Raw genomic sequence first — 12,567 nt, forward strand, 5'->3', positions numbered from 1 at the left:
CTCAGAGACATGGACCATGTACAGCAGGCACCTCAAAGCACAGGAGAGGTACCACCAACGCTGCCTCCGCAAGATCCTGCAAATCCATTGGCAGGATAGGTGCACCAACGTCAGTGTTCTTGCTCAGGACAACATCTCCAGCATCGAAGCTCTGACCACGCTCAGTCAGCTCCGATGGACGGGTCACGTTGTCTGCATGCCCGATACGAGACTCCCAAAACAAGCGCTCTATTCGGAGCTCCGGCACGGCAAGAGAGCCCCAGGTGGGCAGAGGAAACGTTTCAAGGACACCCTCAAAGCCTCCTTGAAATAGTGTAACATCCCCACCGACACCTGGGATTCCCTGGCCCAAGACCGCACAAAGTGGAGGAGGAGCATCCGGGAAGGCGCCGAATACCTCGAGTCTCTTCGCCGGGAGCAAGCGGAAGCCAAGCGCAGGCAGCGCAAGGAGCGCACGTCAACCCAAGCACCCCACCCACCCGTCCCTTCAACCACCATCTACCCCACCTGTGACAGAGACTGTACGTCCCGCATAGGACTCATCAGTCACCTGAGAACTCATTTTTAATGTGGAAGCAAGTCATCCTCGGTTCCGAGGGACTGCCTAAGAAGAGGGAGAATGATTTGTGTATCTGGACCCCGATCCCTTTGCTCTTCTACCCCATTTAGACTCTTATTTTCCAAGTAGTTTGTGGCCTCATTATTCCTACCAAAATGCACCACCTTTCTTAAAATTAATTTGCTAATTACCCTCCCATTCTGCAAGTTTATTAATGTCTTCTTGCATGTTGTCGCAGTCTTCCTCAGTATTAACTCTACCTCCCAATTTGCTGTCATCGATAAATTTTGAAATATGGACTTCCAATTCCTGAGTCCAAATTGTTTCTGTAAATGGTGAACAGCAGTGGTTCCAGCACTGATCCCTGTGGAACACCACTTCCCACCTTTTGCCACTTTTAACCCCTACTCTGTTTCCTGTTTTATAATCAGCTTGCTATCCATAACAGTTTGTAAGATCTAGAAGATAACCAAGGTCAGACCGTGTGGAGTAAAGGGCCAGGCAGCAGAATGGATGGAAAGATGGCTACAAAACAGAAATCAGAGGGTTGGAGTTAAGGGAAGTTTGTTGCGATCTTTCCATCCATTCTGCTGCCTGGCCCTTGACTCCACATGACTTGACTGTGGTCATCTTGTAGACCGTACATACTGCACAATGCCATCAGGTCCATGAAAAACAACAAAGCTGCCGGCTCAGATGGGATTCCAGCAGAAATCCTTAAAAAAGGTGGCCCTGAGCTCCTGACATACATGCCTTCCTCCTAAAAATATGGCAGCAGGAAGAAATTCCACAAGATCTTAGAGACGCTTTGATTGTTACTAACTTTAAAAAGGGAGAAAAGTCGGTGTGTGGCAACTACCGAGGTATCTCCCTTCTTTCTTCCACAGGAAAAGTGATTGCCCGTGTCCTTGCTAACAGACTTTTGCCGTTATCTGAGGAGTTGCTTCCGGAGTCGCAGTGTGGTTTCTGACCATCCAGAGGAACAGCTGATATGATCTTCACAGCACGTCAATTACAGGAGAAATGCCGTGAACAAAAGCAACCACTGTTCATAGCTTTCATAGACTTAACTAAAGCTTTTGACACCGTCCACCGCCAGACTTTATGGCATATCTTGTGTAAGCTTGGTTGCCCCGATAAATTCATCTTAGTTCTGAGGCTGCTACATGACAACATGTCCGCAGCAGTTCTCAGCAGCAGCGGTTCTATTTCAGAGCCCTTTACATTTGAGACAGGAGTAAAACAGGGCTGCATCATTGCTCCAACCCTTTTTGCAGTGTTCATCTCAGTTATCCTCCATCTCATCGGCAATGATCTGCCCACCGGAATTCAAATCCTTTACCGTACTGATGGCCGACTTTTCAATCTCAACAGGCTTAAGGCCAAGAGCAAAGTCTCCATCACTACCATTATGGAGTTACAGTATGCAGATGATAACGCCATCACAGCTCTGAGCATGATCTACAAAACACCTTGAATGCTTTTTCCAGAGCCTACAAACTTCTGGGCCTCACCATGAATATAAAGAAAACCCAGGTGCTCCACCAGCCATCACCTAATCAGCTTGCAACTCCTCCCTCTATAAAGATTGATAATAACACCCTTGAAAATGTCAACACCTTTCCATATCTTGGTAGCCATTTATCCTCCAAAGCTGACATTGATTCTGAAATCCATCACCGCCTGAGTTGTGCAAGTGCAGCCTTTTCTAAACTGAGGAGGAGAGTCTTTGAAAATCATGACCTCCAAGTCCAAACTAAAATTCTTGTATACAAAACCATCATCCTTCCCACCCTTTTATATGGAGCTGAAACCTGGACTACATACAGTAGACATCTCAAAGCCTTAGAGCAATACCACCAACGCTCTCTACGCAAAATCTTGAGGGTCAGCTGGGAGGACAAGTGTACCAACTGGAGTATACTTGAAGAGGCCAATATCTACAGCATCACTACGCTCATCATGCAGCATCAACTCCGATGGATTGGACATGTCATTCGCATGTCACTCACGTCTCCCAAAACAGGTTCTGTACTCCCAGTTGAAGGAAGGGCAGAGGTCTCTTGGTGGTCAAAAGAAGCGTTACAAAGATAACATCAAAGTAATCCTTAAAAAGTTCCATATCAATATTAATAACTGGGAGGAAATCGCACTGGACAGAGACAATTGGAGAAAATGCATCCACAACGGTGCCGCACTACATGAAAAGAATCTCCAGCGTGCCGCTGAGGATAAATGCCAGCGCCGTAAGGAGAGACAACAACTTAAGAAGACCCATACTCCAGCCACTACCAATAGTCTTACATGCCCACACTGTAGTCGAGTCTGTGGATCTCGGATTGGCCTCCACAGCCACCTGAAGACCCACAAGTAGATGACTGATGAAGGACATACCATACTCGAATTCAAGTGGTCGCCGATGATGATGACATACTGCAGACACAGTGCACCAGTGGTGGAGGGGGTGGATATTGAGTCCTGTGGCAGGGGCACTGATGAAGTGGATTTCTCTGTCTGTGAGTTTTGAGGCATCGCTAGTGGCGTTTTTCACCTCTCCACCTTTAAAAAAACCTTGCTGCCAGTTTATTAAAGCCATTAACAGCCGCTCGGGTGGGACACACCAATAAATGAGGCCTTGTTTCCCTCAGAATGACAGGCCTGAGCCCGAGTTAGAAAACATTTAGTAATTAAACCAGACTGGGCGGGGCCTGAGGTGTGAGTTAGTAACGGAAAATCCTCCAGTCTGCAAAACAGCCATTTACCACAACTCGCTGCTTTCTGTCCTTAAGCCAATCCTTATCCAAGCTGCCATTGACCCACCTATTCCATGAGCCTCAATTTTGTTAACCAGCCTTCTATGTGGTACTTTGTCAAACGCCTTCCGAAAATCCATGTAGACAACATCCATTGCATTCCCTTCATCAATCCTCCCTGTTACTTCATCAAAAAATTCAATTAGATTAGTCAAACACGATCTTCCTTTTACAAATCCATGTTGGCTCTCCTTAATTAGCTTAAACCTCTCCAAATGCCCGTTAACTTTTTCATTGATTATTGTTTCTAAAACTTTACCCACCACTGATGTTAAACTGACTGGTCTGCAGTTACTAGGATTGTCCTTACACCCTTTCTTGAACAATGGTGTCACATTTGCCACTTTCCAATCCTAGGCACCTACCCTGCATCTAGGGAAGATTGGAAAATTATGGCAAGCACTTCCACTATCTCCTCCCCCAATTCCCTTAGCAACCTGGGATGCAAGCCATCTGGACCAGGCGACTTGTCCACTCTAAGCATACCGAGCCTTTCTAGTACATCCTGTCTATCAATTTTCACCCCTTCCATTGCTTCTACCTTTTCCACTTCTACCGATATTTTGTCAGCATCCACCTCCTTAGTAAACACCGATACAAAGTACTCATTGAGTATTCTAGCCTTGCCCTGCGCCTCTAAGAATATATCACCTTCTATGTCTGTAATAGGCCCCACCCCGCCTCTTACTACCCTCTTACTGTTTACATGCCGGTAGGAGATTTTTGAGTTCGCTTTTATGGTAACTGCCATTCTACTCTCATATTCTCTCTTTGCCAATCTTATTTTCATCTTCACTTCCCCTCTCAACTTATTGTATTTGGTCTGGTTCTCCCTTGAAGAATTCACCTGACATGCATCATACACCCTCTTTTTTTGTTTCATCATCATCTCTGTCTCCCTTGTCATCCAAGGAGCCCTTGCTTTGGTTCCCTTACCCTTCCCTCGTGTTGGAATGTACCTAGCCTGTACTTGGAACATCTCCTCCTTAAAGATCACCCATTGTTCCGTTACAGTTTTTCCTGTCAGTCTTTGGTTCCATTTTACCCTGGCTAGATCCTTTCGCATCCCATTGAAGTTAGCCCTATTCCAGTTTAGAAGTTCCACTCTAGATTGTTCCTTGCTCCTCTCCATTGCTAAGCTAAATCTTATGATACGATGATCACTTGTACCCAAGTGTTCTCCCACAGACACTTGGTCGACCTGGCCAACCTCATTCCCCAGCACCAGATCCAGCAATGCCTCCTTCCTAGTTGGGCCAAGAACATACTGGTGAAGGAAATTCTCCTGAACACAATTCAGAAATTCCTCCCCCTCCTTTCCCTTTACCCCAGCATTATCCCAATCGATATTTGGGTAATTAACATCCCTCAATATCACCACTCTATAGCTCTTGCATATCTCTGCAATTTCCCTGCAGATTTGCTCCTCTACCTCCCTCTCACTATTTGGAGGCTGATACAATACCCCCAATAGCGTGATCATATTCTTTTTGCTCAACTCAATTCAAGGACTCTCATCATAAATTAAGGGGAAAGATCAGACAGCAGTTCTTAAATGAACACTGCAGCCCCGACAAGTCAATCAGCTATATATCCAGAATATTAAACTCCATCCCATTTATAGGGGTTATTAACATCAGCAGAAACAAACCCCAACTGTCAGAATGAACACGGTTCAGTCCTGGATGTGATTAACAGCACCAATAACAGCAGAATCCAACCCTTGCAGTCACTTGTGAACTCGCTGATGTTTCAGCAGGTTGCATGATAGACTGAATCCCTTCTCACACATGGAGCAGGTGAACGCCCTCTCCCCAGTGTGAACTCGCTGGTGTGTCAGCAGGTTGGATGAACGATCAAATCCCTTCTCACACACGGAGCAGGTGAACGGCCTCTCCCCAGTGTGAATTCGCTGGTGTGTCAGCAGGTGGGATGACCGAGTGAATCCCTTCCCACACACAGAGCAGGTGAATGACCTCTCCCCAGTGTGAACTCGCTGGTGTGTCAGAAGCTCGGAAGAATGAGCGAATCCTTTCTCACACACGGAGCAGGTGAAAGACCTCGCTCCGGTGTGAACTTGCTGGTGTGTCAGCAAGTGGGATGATCAACTGAAGCCCTCCCCACACACGGTACAGGTGAACGGCCTCTCCCCAGTGTGAACTCGATGGTGTAGAATGAGGTTGGATGACTGCTTGAATCTCTTCCCACAGTGAGTGCAGCTGAATGGTCTTTCATCATTGTGAACTCGCTGATGTGTCTGGAGAATGGACGAGCGAGTGAATCCCTTCCCACATACGGAGCAAGTGAACGGCCTCTCCCCGGTGTGACTGCGTTGATGAATTTCCAGTTGGGAAGGGTAATTGAATCACTTACCACAGTCCCCACATTTCCACGGTTTCTCTGTGGTGTGGGTGTCCTTGTGTCTCTCCAGGTTGGATGATCAGTTGAAGCTTCATCCACACACAGAACACGTATACGGTTTCTCCCTGCTATGAATGGTGCGATATTTTTTCAGGCTGTTAAAGTTCTTTCCACAGTCAGTGCACTGGAACACTCTCACTCGGGTGTGTGTGTCTCAGTGCTTTTTCAGTCACGCTGATGTTTGAAATCTTTTCCCACAGACAGAACAGACAAACATTTCTATTTCCCCATTCAGAGGCCGATGATATTCGGGTCCTGATGAATGGAGTGACTCTGTCAGATCTTGATGTGATGTTTGGTCTGAGTTTGTGGTGTATTAATGCTGCCCTTCTCACAGCCTGTAAAAGGAGTTTACAAAAGCCATCACTGTGACTCCAGGATAGAAATTGACAAGATTCTCTCCTCCTGGTTCCTGGCCAAGGGGGCCGCGCATGCGCTCTGCTGCCCACTGAGCCTCTCAAGATGGCGGTCGTTACCCCAGGCCTGTCACCGGGAGAAAGCCCCGCAGCTGCCGCCCTGCTCGGGGCAAACGCCCGGCCCGGAGGCTCTTGTTTGGGGCCTGAGGCCCACCCCGGGTGTGTGTGTGAAGCGGATAATGTTGAGTGTTTTAATAATGGGTCCTGAGGCCGCACTCGGGGTGTGAGCAGCCCGCGTCCCCCCAAGGTTCATGAACCCGCTCCCTGAGCTCTCTCACCTGAGTGTCAGCGGCTGCTGCCAAGGTCCGCGCATGCTCAGCTCACACTGCCCGGGTGATTGACGGGAGCTCGGACCAATAAGGAGCGAGCGGGGCGGGGCTAGAGGACCGAGCATGCGGCGGGTCCTCCAACCAATGGCAACGCAGCAAGGGGGCGGGACCTGGTGACCAGCTCAGGTGCGCTGGGGCAGATTGTGACACGCTGTCCCCAGGTGGGGCCGATTGTGACGCGCTGTCCCCAGGTGAGGCGCACTTATTGTGGTCCCTCTCCCAGGTTCCAGCCCCAGCTCTGTCAGTTAGATGGAGCACGTGATCTCCTCGGGGCACGTGACCCAGACCCGCGGCCTGATTGACGGGAGATTCCGACCAATAGGGAGCGAGCGGGGCGGGACTGGAGGAGTGAGCTGCGGCGGGTCCTCCAACCAATCGGGGAGCCCAAGGGGCGGGACTAGCACCGGCTGATTGTCTGAACCGCAGGGCAGCGAGTTTCTTCAGTCCCTTGTTCAGGGCCCGGGGCCAGGGGAGGCTGTGGGCCTTTATTCCCCTTATTGGACACAAGGCTCTTTGTCTCACAACACACTGGCTCAGGTTTCAATAGAGACTTTTTAAATTCATGAATAAAAGCAGATAAACCTCGTGGAACAAAATATTTAAAATTTGGGAGTAAAAATACTCTTATTTTTCCCTGTGGCATTTGTTAGTTTCAGACAATAACAACAACTTCTATTTATATAACATCTTTAATGTAGTAAAATGTCCCAACGCGCTTCACGGGAGCGTTATAAAACAAAATTTGACACCGGGTACAAACCAAGCATATTCCCATAAGGAGGAAAGCTCGAGCTCCCTGGATGACAAAGGATATCGAGGTTAGAATAAAACAGAAAAAGGAGGTTTACGACAAATGCCAGGTACAGAATACAGTCAAAAACCAGGAGAATACAGAGAGTGGGGGGAAATTGGAAAAGGATATATGAAAGACTTGCATTTCTATAGCGCCTTTCAAACCACCGGACATCTCAAAGCTCTTTACAGCCAATGAAGTACTTTTGAAGTGGAGTCACTGTTGTAATGTGGGAAACACGGCAGTCAATTTGTGCTCAGCAAGCTCCCACCAACAGCAATGTGGTAATAACCAGATAATCTGTTTTTGTTATGTTGGTTGAGGGATAAATATTGGCCAGGACACCGGGGATAACTCCCTTACTCTATACTGCCATGGGATCTTTTACATCCACCTGAGAGAGCAGATGGGGCCTCAGTTTAAAGTCTCATCAGAAAGACAGCAGCTCCAACAGCGCAGCACTCCCTCAACACTGCAGTGGAGTGTCAGCCTAGCTTTATGTGCTTAAGTCCCTGGAGTGGGACTAGAACCCACAACCTTCTAACTCAGAGGCAAGTGTGCTACCCACTGAGCCACAAGGGAGAGAATACAAGAAAAGATTAGTGGGTAATGTAAAAGGGAACCCAAAAATCTTTTATAAACGTATCAAAAGTAAAAGGATAGTTAAAGGAATGGTGGGGCGGATTAGGGACCAAATAGGAGCTCATCATATGGAGATAGAGGGCGTGGCTGAGGTACTGAATGAGTACTTAGCATCTGTCTTCACAAAAGAAGAGGATGAAGTTAATGTCGCAGTAGAGGAGGGGGGAGTAGAGAAATTGGATAAAATTGGATAGAAAGGAGGTGCTCAATAGGTTGTCATCACTCAAAGTTAACAAGTCACCCGGTCCAGATGCGATGCATCCTAGGTTGCTGAGGGAAGCTAGGGTGGAGATAGCAGAAGCTCCGATCACAATCTTTCAATCTCCCTCAGATATATGGGAGCGGTGCCAGAAGACTGGAGGATTGCAAATGTTGCACCCTGTTTAAAAAAGGGGAGAGGGATAAACCTGGTAACTACAGGCCAATCAGTCTAATGTCAGTGATGGGTGAACGACTACAGACCATTGTCAAGGACAAAATTAATTCTCACTTGGAGAAGCATGGGTTAATAAGGGGCAGCCAGTATGGATTTGTTAAATGTAAATCGTGTCTGACTAACCTGATTGAGTTCTTTGATGAAGTAACAGAGGGTTGATGAAGGTAGTGCAATAGATGCTGTATATATGGACTTTCAAAAGGCATTTGATAAAGTACCACACAAGAGATTTACTCGGGGAATAGAAGCACAGGGAATTAAAGGGCTGATGGTAATTTGGGTATATAATTGCTAAGGAAGAGGAGGCAGTGAGCAGTGCTGAGGGATGTTTTTCTGACTGGAGGGAAGTATGCAGAAAGGTTGCCCCAGGGGTCGGGATTAGGACCATTGCTTTTCTTGTTATATATAACTGACCTGGACTTGGGTATAGGTGTACAGTTTTGAAGTTTATGGATGATACAAACCTTGGCAATGTTGTAAATAGTGAGCATAGTAGTAGCAGACTTCAGGAGGACAGAGACAGACTGTGAAATGAGCAGACACAAGACAGACGAAATTAAACGAGGATAAGTGTGAAGTGATGCACTTTGGGAGAAACAACAGGGAGAGGCCGTATAATCTAAATGGGACTATTTTGAGGGGGTGCAAGAGCAGAGGGACCAGGGGGTCCATATTCACAAATCTTTGGAAGTGCCACAGCAAGTTGGTGAGGCGGTTCAGAAAGCGTATGGGATACTTGGCTTTGTAAATAGGGCCATTGAATACAAAAACAAGGAAGTTACACTAAACCTTTACAAATCACTAGTTAGGAACATAGGACAGGAGGAGGCCATTCAGCCCCTCGAGCCTGTTCCGCCATTCAATGAGATCATGGCTGATCTGTGACCTAACTCCATACACCTGCCTTTGGCCCATATCCCTTAATACCTTTGGTTAACAAAAACCTATCAATCTCAGATTTAAAATTAACAATTGATCTCGCATCAATTGCCATTTGCGGAAGAGAGTTCCAAACTTCTACCACCCTTTGTGTGTAGAAGTGTTTCCTAATTTCACTCCTGAAAGGTCTGGCTATAATTTTTAGACTATGCCCCCAGTCGTAGAATCCCCAACCAGCGGAAATAGTTTCTCTCTATCTACCCTATCTGTTCCCCTTAATATCCTGAAAACTTCGATCAGATCACACCTTAACCTTCTAAATTCCAGGGAATACAACCCTAATTTGTGTAATCTTTCCCCGTAACTTAACCCTTGAAGTCCGGGTATCATTCTGGTAAACCTACGCTGCACTCCCTCCAAGGCCAATATATCCTTCCTAAGGTGTGGTGCCCAGAACTGCTCACAGTGCTCCAGGTGTGGTCTAACCAGGGTTTTGTACAGCTGCAGGGTTTTGGCCTCAGCTGGAGTCTTGTGTACAGTTCTGGGCACCACACTAAAGGATGTCAAGGCCTTGGAGAGGGTGCAGAGGAGGTTGACCAGGATGGCACCAGGGATGAGGGACTTCAGTTATGTGGAGAGATTGGAGAGATGGTGAATGAGGAGAACTGTTTTCACACAGAAGGTTGTTAAGATCTGGAACGCATCCATCTGAAAGGATGCTGGAATCAGGTTCCACAGGAACTTTCAAACAGCAATTGGACATGTACTTGAAGAGGACTAGTTTGCAGAGTTCTGGGGATAAAGGTGGGGTTTGGGACTAAATTGGACAGCTCTTTCAAAGAGCCGGCACAGACACGATGGGCCGAATCACCTCCTTCTGTGCTGTTAGATTCTATGATCAGTGTGAAGACGCTGGTGTCTCTTAAGGCTCTTCGAGCTTTTAAAGCTCTTCCCACAGTCAGAACATTTAAAGGGTCTCTCGGCAGTGTGAACAAGCTGGTGTGACAGGAGGTTGGATGACTGAGTGAATTCCTTCCCACACATGGAGCAGGTGAATGGTATCTCCCCAGTGTGAACTCGCTGATGTGACAGCGGGTTGGAGGACCGAGCGAATCCCTTCCCACACACGGAGCAGGTGAATTGCCTCTCCCCAGTGTGTAGGTGTTGGTGTCAGTTCAACTCCCCGGAGCTTTTCTTCTTCTTCTTAGACAGTCCCTCGGAACCGAGGATGACTTGCTTCCACAGTAAGAATGAGTTCGCAGGTAACTGATGAGTCCAATGTGGGACCACAGTCTCTGTCACAGGTGGGGCAGACGGTGGTTGAATGGACGGGTGCGTTGGGTGCTTGGGTTGATGTGCGCTCCTTGCGCTGCCTGCGCTTGGCTTCCACTTGCTCCTGGCGAACAGACTCGAGGTGTTCGGCGCCTTCCCGGATGCTTCTCCTCCACTTTGTGCGGTCTTGGGCCAGGGATTCCCAGGTGTCGGTGGGGATGTTGCACTTTTTCAAGGAGGCTTTGACGGTGCCCTTGAAGTGTTTCCTCTGCCCACCTGGGGCTCTCTTGCCGTGTCGGAGCTCCGAGTAGAGCGCTTGTTTTGGGAGTCTCGTATCGGGCATGCAGACGATGTGACCCGTCCATCGGAGCAGATCGAGCGTGGTCAAATCTTCGATGCTGGGGATGTTGGCCTGAGCGAGAACACTGACGTTGGTGCACCTATCCTGCCAATGGATTTGCAGGATCTTGCGGAGGCAGCATTAGTGGTACCTCTCTAGTGCTTTGAGATGCCTGCTGTACATGGTCCATGTCTCTGAGGCATAAAGCAGGGCGGGTATCACTGCTGCTCTGTAGACCATGAGCTTAGTGCTGGGTTTGAGGTCCTGGTCTTCACTCTCTGCCTCAGGCGACCGAAGGCTGCTCTGGAACACTGAAGGCGGTGTTGGACTTCATCATCGACGTCTGCCCTTGTTGACAGTAGGTTCCTGAGGTATGGAAAATGGTCCACGTTGTCCAAGGCCTTGTCGTGGACTTTGATAATCGGGGGGCAGTACTGTGTGGTGGGGGCAGGTTGGTAGAGGATCTTTGACTTACGCATGTTTAGTGTAAGGCCCATGCTCTCTTATGCTTCGGTGAAGGTGTTGACGATGGTTTGGAGTTCGACCTCCGAGTGAGTGCAGATGCAAGCGTCGTCTGCATACTGTAATTCGACAACAGAGGATAGGATGACCTTGGATCTGGACTGGAGGCGACGGAGGTTCCCCGTTTGTTCTGTAGATTAGCTCCACTCCAGTGGGGAGCTTACTGAGGGTGAGGTGGTGCATTGCAGCAAGGAAGATCGAGAAGAGCATTGGTGCGATGACACAGCCTTTCTTGACCCTGGTTCCTACGTGAATTGGGTCTGTGGTGGAACAATTGGTCAGGATCAGGCGGAGGATGGTGACAAACTTTTGAGGGCAGCTGAATTTGAGGAGGACACTCCATAATCCCTCACGGTTGACAGTGTCGAAGGCCTTTGTGAGGTCAAAGAAGGCCATGTACAGTGGCTGGTGCTGTTCCCTGCATTTCTCTTGTAATTGACGTGCGGTGAAGATCATTTCCATTGTGCCCCTTAGTGGGCGGAATCCGCATTGCGACTCTGGGAGGAGCTCTTCGGCCACTGGGAGAAGGCGATTGAGGAGGATTCTTGCGATGACTTTCCCTGTGGCAGACAGCAGGGGAACTCCCCTGTAATTACCGCAATCAGACTTGTCACCTTTCTTGAAGATGGTCACAATTACGGCATCTCTGAGATCCCCTGGCATGCTCTCCTCCTTCGAGATAAGAGAAATGAGTTCATGAATTCGCACCAGTAGTGCTTCTCTGCCATGCTTTAGTGCCTCGGTGGGGATTCCATCTGCTCCTGAGGCCTTGTTATTCTTCAGTTGTCAGATGGCCTTTTCAACCTCATGCCGGACTGGGGTTGTACTGAGAAGGTGGTGGGTAGCATGCTGCGGGATGGAGTTGAGGACACTCCCATTGAAGACAGAGTCGCGGTTAAGGAGATCTTCGAAGTGCTCCTTCCAGCGGGCACTGACTGCCTCTCTGTCCTTGATGAGTACCTCTCCATTCTTGGCCCGCAGTGGGGAAGGGCCTTGGGTGCTTGTGCTGTAAATGATCCTGACTGCGCTAAAGAATCCACGCACGTCATGGTCGTCGGCTAGCTGCTGGATCTCCTGTGCTTTCTCAACCCACCACCTGTTCTTTAGGTCACGAGTTTTTTGTTGGATCTCGGCCTTCAGGCATC

General features: G+C 48.4%; 2 pseudogenes; one reads left to right on the forward strand and one right to left on the reverse strand.

The window, feature by feature from the left end:
* LOC147118516 (uncharacterized) overlaps positions 1-12,567 on the forward strand; it is a 34,473-nt pseudogene that overhangs the window by 14,850 nt on the left and 7,056 nt on the right.
* On the reverse strand, positions 508-5,837 carry LOC147118517 (uncharacterized; annotated as a pseudogene).

This window comes from Somniosus microcephalus, chromosome 4 (assembly GCF_052327205.1).
Source record: "Somniosus microcephalus isolate GS21.2 chromosome 4, FLI_Smic_1.0, whole genome shotgun sequence".
Classification (NCBI taxonomy): Eukaryota; Metazoa; Chordata; class Chondrichthyes; order Squaliformes; family Somniosidae; genus Somniosus; species Somniosus microcephalus.